A 13687-nucleotide genomic window follows, 5' to 3' on the forward strand; every position below is an offset into this window, starting at 1 on the left:
TTTGTCACTGGCAAGGCACAAAAATATTGTTTCTTCTCTGAGATCAGCGATCCAGAAGTGTCTGCTAGGTCCTGGTTACAGGACTAAGGAAAAACCATGGGTGATTGAGTCTCAAGACTTGAAACTGAACTTTAATCATTCTTTATGGCTGAAATTATAACATGTCATGTAGATTGGGGAGAATACACTCAGTCATTCTGATCCTTGCATCCGGATAAATGTTTGGCAGCAATGTGCAGAAAAGCAGAGTTGTTCCAAAACAATGAAAAATAAAATGAGTCTGGGAAACAAGAAAGTGAACTAGAAATGCTATCAAATGATGGAGATTATGATCTGGTAGATACAATAGCAGTTTGGTGCAATTATTCTCCTAACTGGAATGTTAAAAATAGATGGATTGTATCTGTGTATGATATACTGAAAGTTAAGACATTTTAAACTGTGTTTAATGTGATGGAAAAAATGAATTGATAAAAAACATCTGTCTATATAATACCAATAAAAAAAGGAAAGTGAGAAAAAAAATTTATTTAAAAAAAAAAATGAAGAGAGATGCATGAAGATGTATGGGAAATTTTCTCTTTTAATGTTTCTTAAATAGAGGAGGGGTAAAAGGAGGAAGGAGAGGGTCTTTGGCCAAAGAAGTCTTTTTTGTTGATTTTGATTCATCAATGAACTAAAACTTTGTTTTGACTTTGTTGTAAAAGCAAAGAAATAGAGTGGTTACCTGAGCCCTTAGAAAATTTTAAATTTATTATACTATAAGCTTAGCTGGGCTCACTTCATGCATGTAGTGGAAAATATAGACGGAAGATATCTATCTATATCTATATCTATATTATATCTATCTATCTATATCTATATATATTATATCTATCTATCTATCTATCTATCTATACACACACACACACACACAACACACACACAAACACACATACATACACACACACATTAAGGAGTTGAAGAGTAAAAGTGAACTGAGTGAAGAGTTGTCAAAAAAAGAAAAAATGTGTGAAAAAAAAAAATGGGCAGCACTCCAGCACTTGATAAGGATATAAGGTGTGTGTGGTGTGTGTGTGGGGAGATGGAGAAATAATTTTTGTAATGTGTGTAATGTCCCCTCCCTCTCAGTCTCTATATTCAAACCTATTTTAATGGTGTTAAATTAAATTAATAATTATTTCTCAGTCTCTTCTCCTTTTTTTTTTTTTTTTTTTTTGTTTTGTGTGATTTTAGGTTCTGTAATAATCGTGGCCAGGAGGTTGAAGTGTTCTCCAACTGGTTTTTGAATGTTATAATTCTTGACGTCTGATTTGTGTCCATTTATTCTTTTACGTATCAGGGTTTTAAGGCAAGAAAGCAGAGAAGCCAACAAGAAGAGGAGCCATACTGAATTGATTTCCTGCTGATAGGAAAGAACTGCTTTTGAATATGAGAATAATAGGGTAGCTTAGAAACAAGGTCCAGGAGCTATTAGAATTCATCATAAGACAGGATGAGTTTAAAGACAACAAAATCCAACCCTGTGCAGAGAGCCATCAAATGGTATATGCATTGTTTAAATCATGTTAAAGAAATTTAGAGATACCCCAACTCTCAATTTGAGAGTAAGTAACAGATAGATTAAATAAATAATTCAAAGGCACTTAGAGCATGTCTACACCAGAAACCCTACAGCAGCACAGCTGCAGTGATGCAGCTACGCCACTGCAGTGCCTCTCGTAAAGAAGCTCTATGCAGACAGCTCTCCTGTCAGCATAATAAAACCACTTCCATGAGAGGTGGTAGCTTTGTCGGCAGGAAAAGCTCCCAGGGGGGTGATTTATTCACATCCCCGAGTGACATGAATTATGCAGACATAAACTGTAATGTAGACATAGACATAGTCTTGGAGAAATAAGAAACAAGGTCAAGAAAGAAAATAAGATTCATCCTGAAAAAGTGAGAGCTAATGCAGACACAGAAAAATAATCCAGAGTAAGAACTTTCCATAGAAAGGAGAAAAATCATCGACTAATTATAGCTGACAGCAAACTTCACATGTGTTTGTAACGTGGTATGAAAGGATAGAAAAAAAAAGAAACATATGTGGGGTGCATATGCAGAGGCATCATGCCACGGAATTGGGATGCAACAATCGCTGTCTATGTGATCTCACCCAGAATACTCTATTCCATTCTGGGTAACAGTAAATATAGACAAAAAGGAAGGAGTTCAGAGAAGATCAACAACATTTTTCATTGGACTGGAGGGATTGATTTAAAAAGGAGAGATTGACTTAAAAGGAAAGACAGTACTTATGTAGCCGTTGGTTAGTCAAGCTATGTCTAAAACTCTCTGAAATAGTTTATCAATATTTGAAGTGTGAAAATACGAAGGATATAGAGGAAATTCTCATAGTGATAATAAAAAGAGTAACCAGAAGCAACAGAATGAAATCTAGACAAGGAAAACTTAGGCTGACTACCAGGAAAAATGTCCCTACAGTGATATGTACTACCCTGCTAAATGGTCACCCAAAGAAAGTGTGGGAGCCCATTTTGGGGGGATATTTGAAAATTGGAAAATTGCAGGGATATGGAACAAATGATTTTGCAGTTCTTTTCCATCTCTTACCAGTACTTCTGTCAGACTATGAACTTGAAGTCAAAAAAAGGCTCTTGGTCCTGTTGAATGTTTCTACAAATCCCTTCAAGCCTATTGCTCCTGAGAACTCTACATTTAAAGGGTCACTATCTTGCTGGTGTGGCCAATGTCCATCCTGCCCACAAGTCCATTGGGCAACCCTTGAGGGGGGCATAGGTGGAATTACCCTGAAAATTGCAGTGGGAGAAAGAAAAAAAACCCTTTATCCACCACTCTCTTTGATTCCGCATACTATCCAAGCCTGAAGAACCAAAGGAGCTGCACCTGTTTCTGGTAGCTAGAAGAAGAAAGGGTGGGCTGCCTAAAGACATCTAAGAATATGTAGGTCTGGAGACTATAGATGGTCTGTGTCCCTGGGGAGAAGAATGTGAGTAATCCTGTTGTATCCAGGAGAGCTCAAAGAAGAGCTTGCTTGCTATCAGCTCCCTGATAAAACTAAGGTTCAGTTTGCATAATCCACACAAACCAGACCCAGCAAGGTTTGCCCAGCACTGGTGCCAAAGCTGCAAAAATAAAAAATAATGGGAAAAAACTATTAGGAAACCTTATCTGGATCTCATAAAAATATGATTTAAGTCTGGAAAAAAACATTCAGGATGATTACTTTTAAATCCTAAAGCATTTATCCAGCTCTGCGAGCAATACTTGACAAACACCATATGGCATGTACTGTATATCAATAATAGCTACAGAAACTTGAAATCTTTCCTAAGAAGGGATGTATTTTTGTTTTTGTTTCTCCCCTCTATTCCCCCCGTGCACACGCAGCCCCAACCCCAACCCCAGCACACCACTGCATGTATAGTGGAATATCAGATATTTACAGTGACTGTTTCAGGCTTTCTACCCACCTGTACCTGCAGCTGCTGGAATACTAGGTACCATCGGCAACTTCTGTAAATATGAGCATATCTTACTCATTGCAGGATACAGTCATCCAGCAGTGAAGAAGCCTATACCCACACCACTATCTGGCAGATAAACAAACTTTGATACCTCAGGCTGAGGTACAGCACGGCACAAAGATGATAGCATTTGCTTTTCTTTATGCTGATGAGGGTAATGAGATCTTCACTAACAAACCTTTCTAAACTTGTTTGTCTGAAGACTGGTGCAAAAAAAAAATCTCAGGAGAATAAGCCAATAAACATCAACTGTTCCACTGCCAGTCACCATTCATAATGCTCAGAATGTTTCTTGGTAAGTTCTCTGTTACCTGGACAACTTATGCCCTGACAGTCCTTTAGCAGATGCCTTAACAGATATTTGAAAATCCACAGAGAATAAGAATATTCAATAAAAAAGAGAAACATCAGTTTTCTACATAAAATTTCTGAAAAACATTAGTACCTGGTGTTTGAAGCCATTCCTACAGATTTAGTATAAGCTTTAGAGGGCACCAAAACGAATTCACAAGATATTACTTCTAAGAAGCCCGTCTCCACACCTACAGTTGAAACATAAATGTATTATATATAATACATTGCATTCTCCCTACTTAAAATACTATACCAATTCCAATAATTTTATAATATTTGGTTTAAATAACCAACATTAACAGAACATTATATTTGCATGGTGTTTAAAAGTCGAGAAATGACAGTTTAGGTTTCATGTACAACCTTAGTGCTACCTCGTTTTGTGTGTATAATACCATTATTTATTTTATAATCAACTACATGAATTGAATTATTTGCAATCCTTTTTCCTAAATAATAAAATATAATATGTTATCTAAGCCTTAAATAGGGTTGCTGATGTTTATTCTGCTATCAGTGAATGGGAGCTATTGGGAGCTCAGCACTTTTGAGAGGGAGATTACTTATTTAAGTGCTTCAATATGGATTTCAGGTCCTAACTTTAGCCCTCCTCCCCACCCATTTCAAAAATCCTATCCATAATTTAGAATACTTATCCATGACCACATGAATAATGTGAGTTAAAGACCACATGGAGCAACCAATATGTAATGAAATATTGTTTTCTATATTTTTTGCAACATTGTGGTGTTAATTTGCCAATTAAATAAATAAAAAACCCTATTCTGTCTCCTTTGTTTTTGTTATTTTTCACTTTTCTCTTCTCACTCCATTTTCTTTTTCCTCTGCTACATAATATGGTGGCTCTTTTTCTGTCCTCTTTAGCACATATTTTCCAGTCTACTTTCTATGATTTTTACCCCATTTTCTATTTGTCTCCATTCATCTCTTTCTAATGCCTCTCTTCATCTATTTTGTATTGTTTACTCCCATCCCCCAAGTTTTCTTTCAGTGATTCCCTACTGCACTTCAATCTTTCTTGTCTTCTCTAGCATAGTTCCCCATTAGTCTCAGAAGCACTGATGTAGGAAAACGAAAGAAGATTCAGTGCTGCAGTGCTGTCATTTCACACTCACACATAGGTGATACAACAATAAGACAAAAAGAACAAGAGTACTTGTGGCACCTTAGAGACTAACACATTTATTTGAGCATAGCCCATGAAAGCTTATGCTCAAATAAATTTGTTAGTCTCTAAGGTGTCACAAGTACTCTTGTTCTTTTTGCAGATACAGACTAACACGGCTGCTACTCTGACCTAACAATAAGACAAAGTTTCATACAGTACAATCACTCATTGATTTTTGTGCTTGAAAAATGTGTTAAAGATTTTAAGTGCCAATAGACTTAGAGAAACCGTCTGCAAAATGGACCAAAAAAAGTTATTCTATGTGGTTCCACATCAGAGGTGGTAAGGGAGGGAAGGGTCACAGATAAAAAGTTGTATTATTATCTCTATCTTGTTAAATAGAGATAGACCTATTAGTAAGTGCCTTTATTAACTTGTCTCCAAGATCCTGCTATTCGGGAAGGAGTTAGGGGATGTTATTTGGTAAGTATATGTGTGTTGCTTGAGTCTGATATTCATAGTAGACTCATATACCTGATTCCAGCAGCTACTCAAAGTGTCAGTAACCATAACACTTGAAGAATTTATTTTAATCACAATTTTTAAAGTTTAAAATACAAACTTAATTACTGAAAACTGAAGTGTTTTTCCATTCTTGGTTTATATGTTCTTGTATTTCCAATATAGATGTTTTCAAGTTCATATGAACCGTGAATTATGTGCACCATTAAGCTGAGCACATCAGCATTAAAAACATTCACACATCTGTAAAATACTATGGATTGGTTAATCCAGAGATTTGCAATCCATAACAAAATTGGGGATTGAAAAGGTATTTGCAGTGAACAAGTTAGTAAATCATTATAAATTAGTCCTTGGAAGTTTTGTTTTTAATAATCTGTCCTATTTGGGGGCTTTTAAAGTCAGCAGGGCCGCCCGGAGGGGGGGGGCAAGTGGGGCAATTTGCCCCAGGCCCCGGGCCCAGCAGGGGCCCCCATGAGAGTTTTTTGGGGCCCCTGGAGTGGGGTCCTTCACTTGCTCCGGGGGCCCCGGAAAACTCTTGCGGGGCCTGGGCCCCCGGAGCTTCTTCGCTCCCGGTCTTCGCTGGCCGGGGGTCCTTCCTCTCCGGGATAGTAGGACCCCCCCGCTGCCGAATTACCGCCGAAGCGGGACCCGCCGCCGGAGTGCAGCCGGGTCTTCGGCTGTAATTCGGCATCAGGGGGGTCCTTCCATTCCGGGACCCGCCGCCGAAGTGCCCCGAAGACCTAGTTGATTAAAAAACTAGAAAGATGTTAAATTAACAAGGCCTATAGTCAATGGATTAAAAACTGGCTAACTGATAGGTTTGTAAACAGGGAATCATCATCAGGCAATGGTGATTACAGTGGGGTCCCACAGGGATTGGTTCTTGGCTCTACACTATCAGGCATTTTTACCAATGACCTAGAAGAAAACAAAATCATCTCTGGTAAAGTTGGCAGATGACAAAAATTGGGAAAGCAGTAAATAATGAAGAGGGTAGGTCACTGATTGAGAAAGATCTGGATTGCTTGGTACACTGGATCCGAGCAAACACTATGTGTTTTAATATGGATAAATGTAAACATGTTAATTTAGGAACAAAGAATGTAGGTCTTACTTACAGGATGGGGAAGCAGTGACTCTGAAAAAGATTTGGAGGTCATGGTGGGTCATCAGTTGAATACGAGTTCTCAATATGATGTGGCCCGGAGAGCCAATATGATCTTGGGATGCATAAAAAGAAGATTCTTGAGAAGGAGTAGAGGTTATTTTAACTATATATTGGACACTGCTGCAACCTTGCTGGAATACTGTGTCCAGTTTTTGAGTCCACAGTTTGAGAAGGATGCTGATAAATTGGAGAGAGTTCAGAGAAGAGCCACAAGAACAATTAAAGGATTAGAAAACGTGTTTTATAATAATAGACTTAAAGAGGTCTATCTATTTAACTTAAAGAAAAGGTTAAGGGTGGCTTGATTATAGTTTAAATAGGGAACAAATATTTAATAATGGACTCTTCAATCTAGCATAGAAAAGAATACCACCACCCAATGGATGGAAGTTGAAGGTAGAAAAATTCTGAATGGAAATAAAGTATAATTTTTTGACAGTGAGGGTAATGAACAATGGGCACCATTTACCAAGGATCGTGGTAGTTTCCTCCATCACTGACTATTTTTAAATCAAGATTTGATATTTTTCTAAAAGATCTGCCCTAGGAATTATTTTGAGGAAGTTCTATGGCCTGTGTTAAACAGGAAGTTATACTAGATGATCACAATGATCCCTTCAAGCCTTAGAATCTATGAATCTATAAAAGAATTCACAGCTAACAGGACCTAGAATTAAACATATAGGATTTGTGGATGGCATTTTTAATGGAGATCCCTCTTCTCTGGAATTTACTTTCCCTGTTTACCTGAAACGGTCCAAGTCAGTTGACACACAGATCTCAGTGTGTGTCCCATTTCTTTGCTTAAGCATTCAGTTGATGGGGAGGTTTGAAGGGAGAGTTCCTTTTCCATTCCCCTATTAAAATTAGAAGGAAAAAAATCTATATAAACTTAATACATGCATCATAGTACATGAGCTTTGAGATATGTCATAAATGGGATATATTTTTAAATTGTACTCATTGATATACTCATTGATAACTTTGCAGGAAAAAAAAACAAATGCAAGAGTGGCCCTTTTAAAAATCTGGACCATTATACATTAATAGCTGCTGTGTCATGCTGACCCTTGAGGACAACATCTTCATGACATTTGGAGGAGGACCAGTTGGAAGTATTGTAACCTTTTAGGGGAAACAACAACAAACATCAAAAACATGCAATGTCAGAAAAAAAAAAACGTTATTTTTTGAAAATCAAATGAAAAAGATGCTTGCTAGAGTTATGATGGCTGACAGCACTAGCTCTGTGAATGAAATTTTTAAGAATTGTATTGCACAAACTGTATAACTATACTTCATAAGCATGCAATTGTTCTGGATATTTCCATAAATTAAGCTGCCAGTTTTAAATCTTTTTTTTTTCCAAAATAAGGACATCTTACAACACTGAATATCAGTTATAATCTCTTTTTCTGTCTTTTTTTTTACTATGAACAGTGCATAAAATTAATAAGTGAATATCTACAGTACTTTTATGTAAAGCCAACCCATCCTGGTGCACCCTGAGATGCCTGGAATTGAAATTATCTGAAACTTAACACCTTCTTTCTGTATAATTTCTTTCAAGGTACAAGGTCATCCTGACACTAACAATCTACTTTACAAGAGAGAGGACTTTAAAGAGGCAATTTGCATATTTTCTGATTTACCTCTGAGTTAGAGGTTTTCTATTCTGAGTAATTTAGAAGGAAGTTGTATCTATTTAAAAAGTAGAAGTTTCCCTTTATACTACTTTTCAAGTATACATATTTTCAAGCATTTTATTAGAGTGTACATTTTAGCAGATGAAGTATAGATTTGTAGGGAAAGGCATAAACGTGAATGAGTATCAGACCATAACAGTATAAGCAGGGACTTTGAGCTCCATATATGTTAACTGAATTGGCTGTACCCAATAAGCAATCACTATAAGCTTCCTATAAAGACACTTGTGCTCACCTAAGTGACCCTGTGCACACTCCAGGCATTGCCTAAGCATGATAACAATCTATAAATCCCAAAAATCAAGTAAGCCATAAAAGCCTAAAATTGGATCCACTGAGACAGATTAGGAGCACAGAAGCCCACTCCCATGACAATGGACCTGGGAAACAAGACCAAGCCTTACTTATCTTTCTCAGATGTGCAGACATACAAAAGAAACATATGGTCTCACATTCACCCAGACACACAGTCAGTAAGGGTATGTCTACACAACAAACAAAAACCTATAGCTGGCTCCTGAGGCTCAGGCTAGAGTGGTATTTGGTTGCTGTGTAGACTTCCAGGCTCGGGCTTTGGGATCCTTCTACCCTACACTGTAGTCCGTGCCCCACAAGCCCAAGTCTGCTAGCATAGGTCAGTGGCAGGTTTTTCTTTGCTGTATTGACATACTCTGTGAGAATGTCCACATCAAGAGGACACTAAGAGATAATAACACCTGTAAAATGGCATGGGGCTGGTTATGACTAGAACTGGTTGAAAATTTAAAAAAATAAAAAAAATTCTGTCAGAACTGGTGTTTTGTGAAAACATGCCAATTTTGACAACATTTCCATTGGGTCTTGGCAGGAATTGAGAGAGACACTACTGCAATGCTGGAATAGGCTGGTGGATAAGGAACTAGCCAAGGAGGTAGAAGACCAGGTTCAAGCGCCTGCTCTAAATCTCTTTTAAAAAAAGTATTTCTCGTTGTTGTTGTTCCAATGTGAAACAAAAACATATTTCAAACCCAAGACATTTTTCATGAAATGGAATTGTTGTTTTCCAGCCATCCCTACCTATAATGCAACACAACATTATGATAACACCTAGAGGCTTTAAAATTGAGGGAACGAATGGAAATGGTGGTCTGTAAGCCTATTGACACTAACAGGGTGAACCACTAAAGCATCCCCTTCACAAAAATGTCAAAATTGTTTACTATTGCTGCTCTGTAATTTAGACAGCATAAAGGTAAGCACTGTAAAGTTTTTCTTACTTCTATACATACAGAAATAATTGTGTGGCACTATCAGACTGCAAAGTAAAGAGAGAAAAAAACTACCTTCACTTGTCATTCTCAGAATATTAGTTTATTGCAAAGAAAATAAATGGGCACTGAATAACAATATTTAGAGTTTGGAATATTTATGTAGTTTTGATACTATGGTGGTAGATGCCTTCTAAATGCTGGTAGATTCCATTCAATTAGAGATACAAATATTACATCTCTTATTGCTAAATACTAAATCATGTAAAATTATAAATTGCTTTGCATCCTCCAAAATGAATCTGGGAGAAAAAAATAATTTACCGTTGACACCACACTATAAATGAAGTGTGAAAGATGCTTAAAGTACAGTGAAAGCGGAGTGACAGATATATTTTTTTCTAAGGCAGATTCTTTTATGGTTTTATATATTTAATAAATGTTATATTTTAAATCAACATGCAAGCAGCAATATCACTCTCTATCTCTACATAAAGTAATACAGTCACCACTTATCTTTGAATAAATATATAAACCAAATACACACATAAAATCTCCCACAAAATATCTGTCAAGAACATCCCAAAGACAGTAAATACCATCCAGTATAGAAGTTAAATGAGCCAAACCTTTAGGGATGTTTCCAGAAGATAGCCACTTTATCTTCCAAAAACCTTAATTCAAGGACTGTCGAAAATGTGCTGCCAAAACATATATAAAACTCTGCAATACATTGTAAATTTGCTCATTTTATTCCTTCCATAAGCTGTGTTTTCCCATTATCCTATTCATTAGCTCTTATCTCAATCATTACTAATTAATTCTAAACATTTTAAAGTTACTATTAAAAATGAGTCATCAATATATGTATACGACCATCAAGACATCCACAGGACTGAGCTTGTGACTAACATCCATTTTCTTTTCTGTCTACCCATTTCTTTGTTGTTGTTTTCACTCACTGAGCTGTTTCAGTTCTTCAGAGAAGGAACCATTTATTTTATCTTACTATAAAGTACAGTAAGAGCACTCAATACTTTTTAACTTTTTTCATATAAAGCCCACATTTCCGATACAGGGATCCAGTCCCATTTAGCAGTGACCTAGACAAGACCCTCCTCTCAAATACCAACATGGGAAATTCAGTATGGTCACAACTACCTGACATAAATTTGCAACCATGCTGGAATCACAAGCCTCAGATTAAGACTCCATGATATAAATAATAATGAGAAAAAAAAGTTAGAAATTGAAAAGATAGATAATGATGATCTAGATAATGCTATAACAACTACTGTTAAACCATTTTCAAATCACAGTTGATTTGCCTTACCCCCTTTCATTTGTAATGAGACTATTTTCTATCTGTTAACCAAGGTTTACCTTAGAGGTAAAGATTTTGGTGCTTACACAATTTGGCCCTATATGTCTTTTGCCTCTAATAAACATTTATTTCCCCCAAGCCTTTGTGGCTTTATTAACTTGTAATGCCTTTACATTTAAAATCACCAGCACAGACCCTTTATAAACTCCATTCCCAACTTTCATTTGAGGATACTAATATGCATACAGGTTGTTTCCGTATTCACACTTTAACCCATCTCTAAGTTGTCAAGTTCATAATGTGCTAGAAAGATCGGATGTCCTTAATTACTACTAGATACTTCCTATCCTTAGTTTAATGTATTTTTTATACACCACTACCAAAATAAACCCTGGCTGCTCATTTCAATTCAGAATTGAAGAAAAAAGATAACTAGCACAATTGCTAGTCAACGAAGTCTGTTAAACTAAGTCTTTGTGTCTGGTGATTTTTGGAAGCAAACTGAGAAGTGCAATATTGTTTAGAAGTACAACAAAATTAAAAATAGGCCAACATTACTGAAAATGTAACCTATCTTCTCTATATTTGAATTCCATTTTGAAAGGTCAGAAAATCCAGCTCAAACAACCCTCTGCATACTTTGTCTGCACAATCATTTTTGCCAGGTTTAGGGTAAACAGATAGTACTTTATCTTGTACTAAGAAAACACACACACACATACACACAATGTCTGGGTGGCATTTGATCTGATTATATATTCTCAGAAAACAGAAATACTTTTTTACTCTGACAGGGTCATTTCAAGTTAGGTTATTAGTTTTAAGAAAAAAAGTCACCTGGTGACTGCAATGATTAAATCCAACATCAAAACATCACTAAAAACACTAGGTTGTTTCTTAACAGTGTATCACCAGCTGAGTAACTGGGCCTAGCTAGGAAAAGGATAACTCAGAATAAGTTAAATAAAATGGGTAAACAGAAAAAAAAATATGGCACAGTAATGTTTCTCCAATTTCAGACCATACCTGTATCCTGACTTCTACATCTGGAGGATTTTACTAGAGACTTGTATTCACCATTCTCAGAGTTCTTCCTTAACATTCTGCAGAACTTCTGGGCTTTTCTACAGAAGAATGTCTCATCTGCTGTTGATTGGTTATTGCGCCCCCTTAAATTATTGCAGTGCAGCCCTGGATGCAGCCTAATTAAAACCAATTATGAAGAGCTAATTGTGAATAGCAGTGAGAGAGAGAGAGAGAGCAAACAATTTTTCTTCTTTAAATAAAGGGCACATAACTCTACAAACTGAGAAAAAAAGAAGAGAGGAGACATATGAGACTTCTTTCTTCCCCACCTTGGCTCAGTTGCTATCACGTTACAGTTCTTCTATTTACTTGTTAAATAGAGATATAATACAAGAAAGCAAGCAGGAAAGAACAAACAAACAAAAACCCTCTGTATTCTGGGGAAGATTGGATTAGCTATCTGGAATGTTGCAGTGATTTAGTGGGATTAATAATAAAGTACACCAGAGAGTTATAATATTCCTAGTTGAAATATTTAGCTATATCTTTACAGTTTTCTAGCATTATTAGTAATTTACAAGAGATCTAACCAAAGATTTTTTTTTTTAAAAAATCTTTTCCAATTCCAAACACTAGATATCAAATCAACAAGGTCTATATAAGCTTCTTTTTCCTACTCCCTTTTTCTTTACCAACTGTTTTTCTTCCCTGGGGCATTCTTTCCATCACCAGCTTATGTAATAATGCAGAAGGAAGGAAGCAAACACAACTTAGCAAACATTCTCATACGATTCAGCCGATCAAAGATTTCTGATCATGGGCCTGCTGGAGGTCAGACTTCAGATTTTTGAAGTAATCACACATTCTTTCTCGCTCCTTTCCCCAAAAAGCATATCACACTACAAGATTAAACCTGTAACAAAAAATAAAGATTTATACTGATCCTGCAAGTTGTTTCATGTGAATGTGCTCCCATTGACTTACAGGACTAGGGCCTAAGGATGTTATTCTTGATAGAATAAAATAGCCACTATACACTGCTACTGGGAAATGTTCAGAAAATACTGAATTCCTTCAAGTGGAAATGGTCCGAATTCTTCCTAAAGAGCAACTTGTCAGGTTTATTAAATTCATGAAAGGGTTTAATTTTTAGCAGTAATTTTTGGTAGCAGAACGAAAAAGATTTTCCAATCACATTTGATAACATTTTCCAATCATTATAATCTTTATTAAACAGCTTATCTGGAGTACGTAAAAACTGTGAGGTGTGACAGTGTAATATGTATCAGCCATCTACCACATAACCCCAACAGCTGCTACTTCACAGTTTGGTGAGAAGCTTATTCACAGGCTTTAGCCTTTAAAAGGTGGGATAGATAGATTAGCATAGGGTGAATACCACAGAAAAATGTAATTTCAGTAAACATCCACTTGAATTTTTAAACAAATTGTTTCAGCCCCTTTCATATTGACTTCCTACAAATATTCTAGTAAATATTATTTTTAATTCTGATGTCTGAGGCACGGAACTGGCTCCCATTACTGTACTATCCAAGTATCTGATGATTCTTAATGCAGTTATTCTCACACTAGCTGGTGAGGTAGAGAAGTGCTATTATCCCCATTTTACAAATGGAGAACAAAGTGACTTGCCCAA

General features: G+C 36.4%; 1 long non-coding RNA gene across 1 annotated transcript; it reads right to left on the reverse strand.

Moving 5' to 3' along the window:
• Positions 1–6718: 6718 nt before the first annotated feature.
• Positions 6719–12095, reverse strand: LOC120406798. Its single transcript, XR_005599593.1, has 3 exons — positions 12031–12095; positions 7475–7584; positions 6719–6779 (listed from the first exon to the last, which is right to left on the reverse strand). It is a non-coding gene; the product is annotated as an uncharacterized LOC120406798 (long non-coding RNA).
• Between the last annotated feature and the right edge of the window lie 1592 nt (positions 12096–13687).

Source organism: Mauremys reevesii, linkage group 5 (genome assembly GCF_016161935.1).
Source record: "Mauremys reevesii isolate NIE-2019 linkage group 5, ASM1616193v1, whole genome shotgun sequence".
NCBI classification, from domain to species: Eukaryota; Metazoa; Chordata; order Testudines; family Geoemydidae; genus Mauremys; species Mauremys reevesii.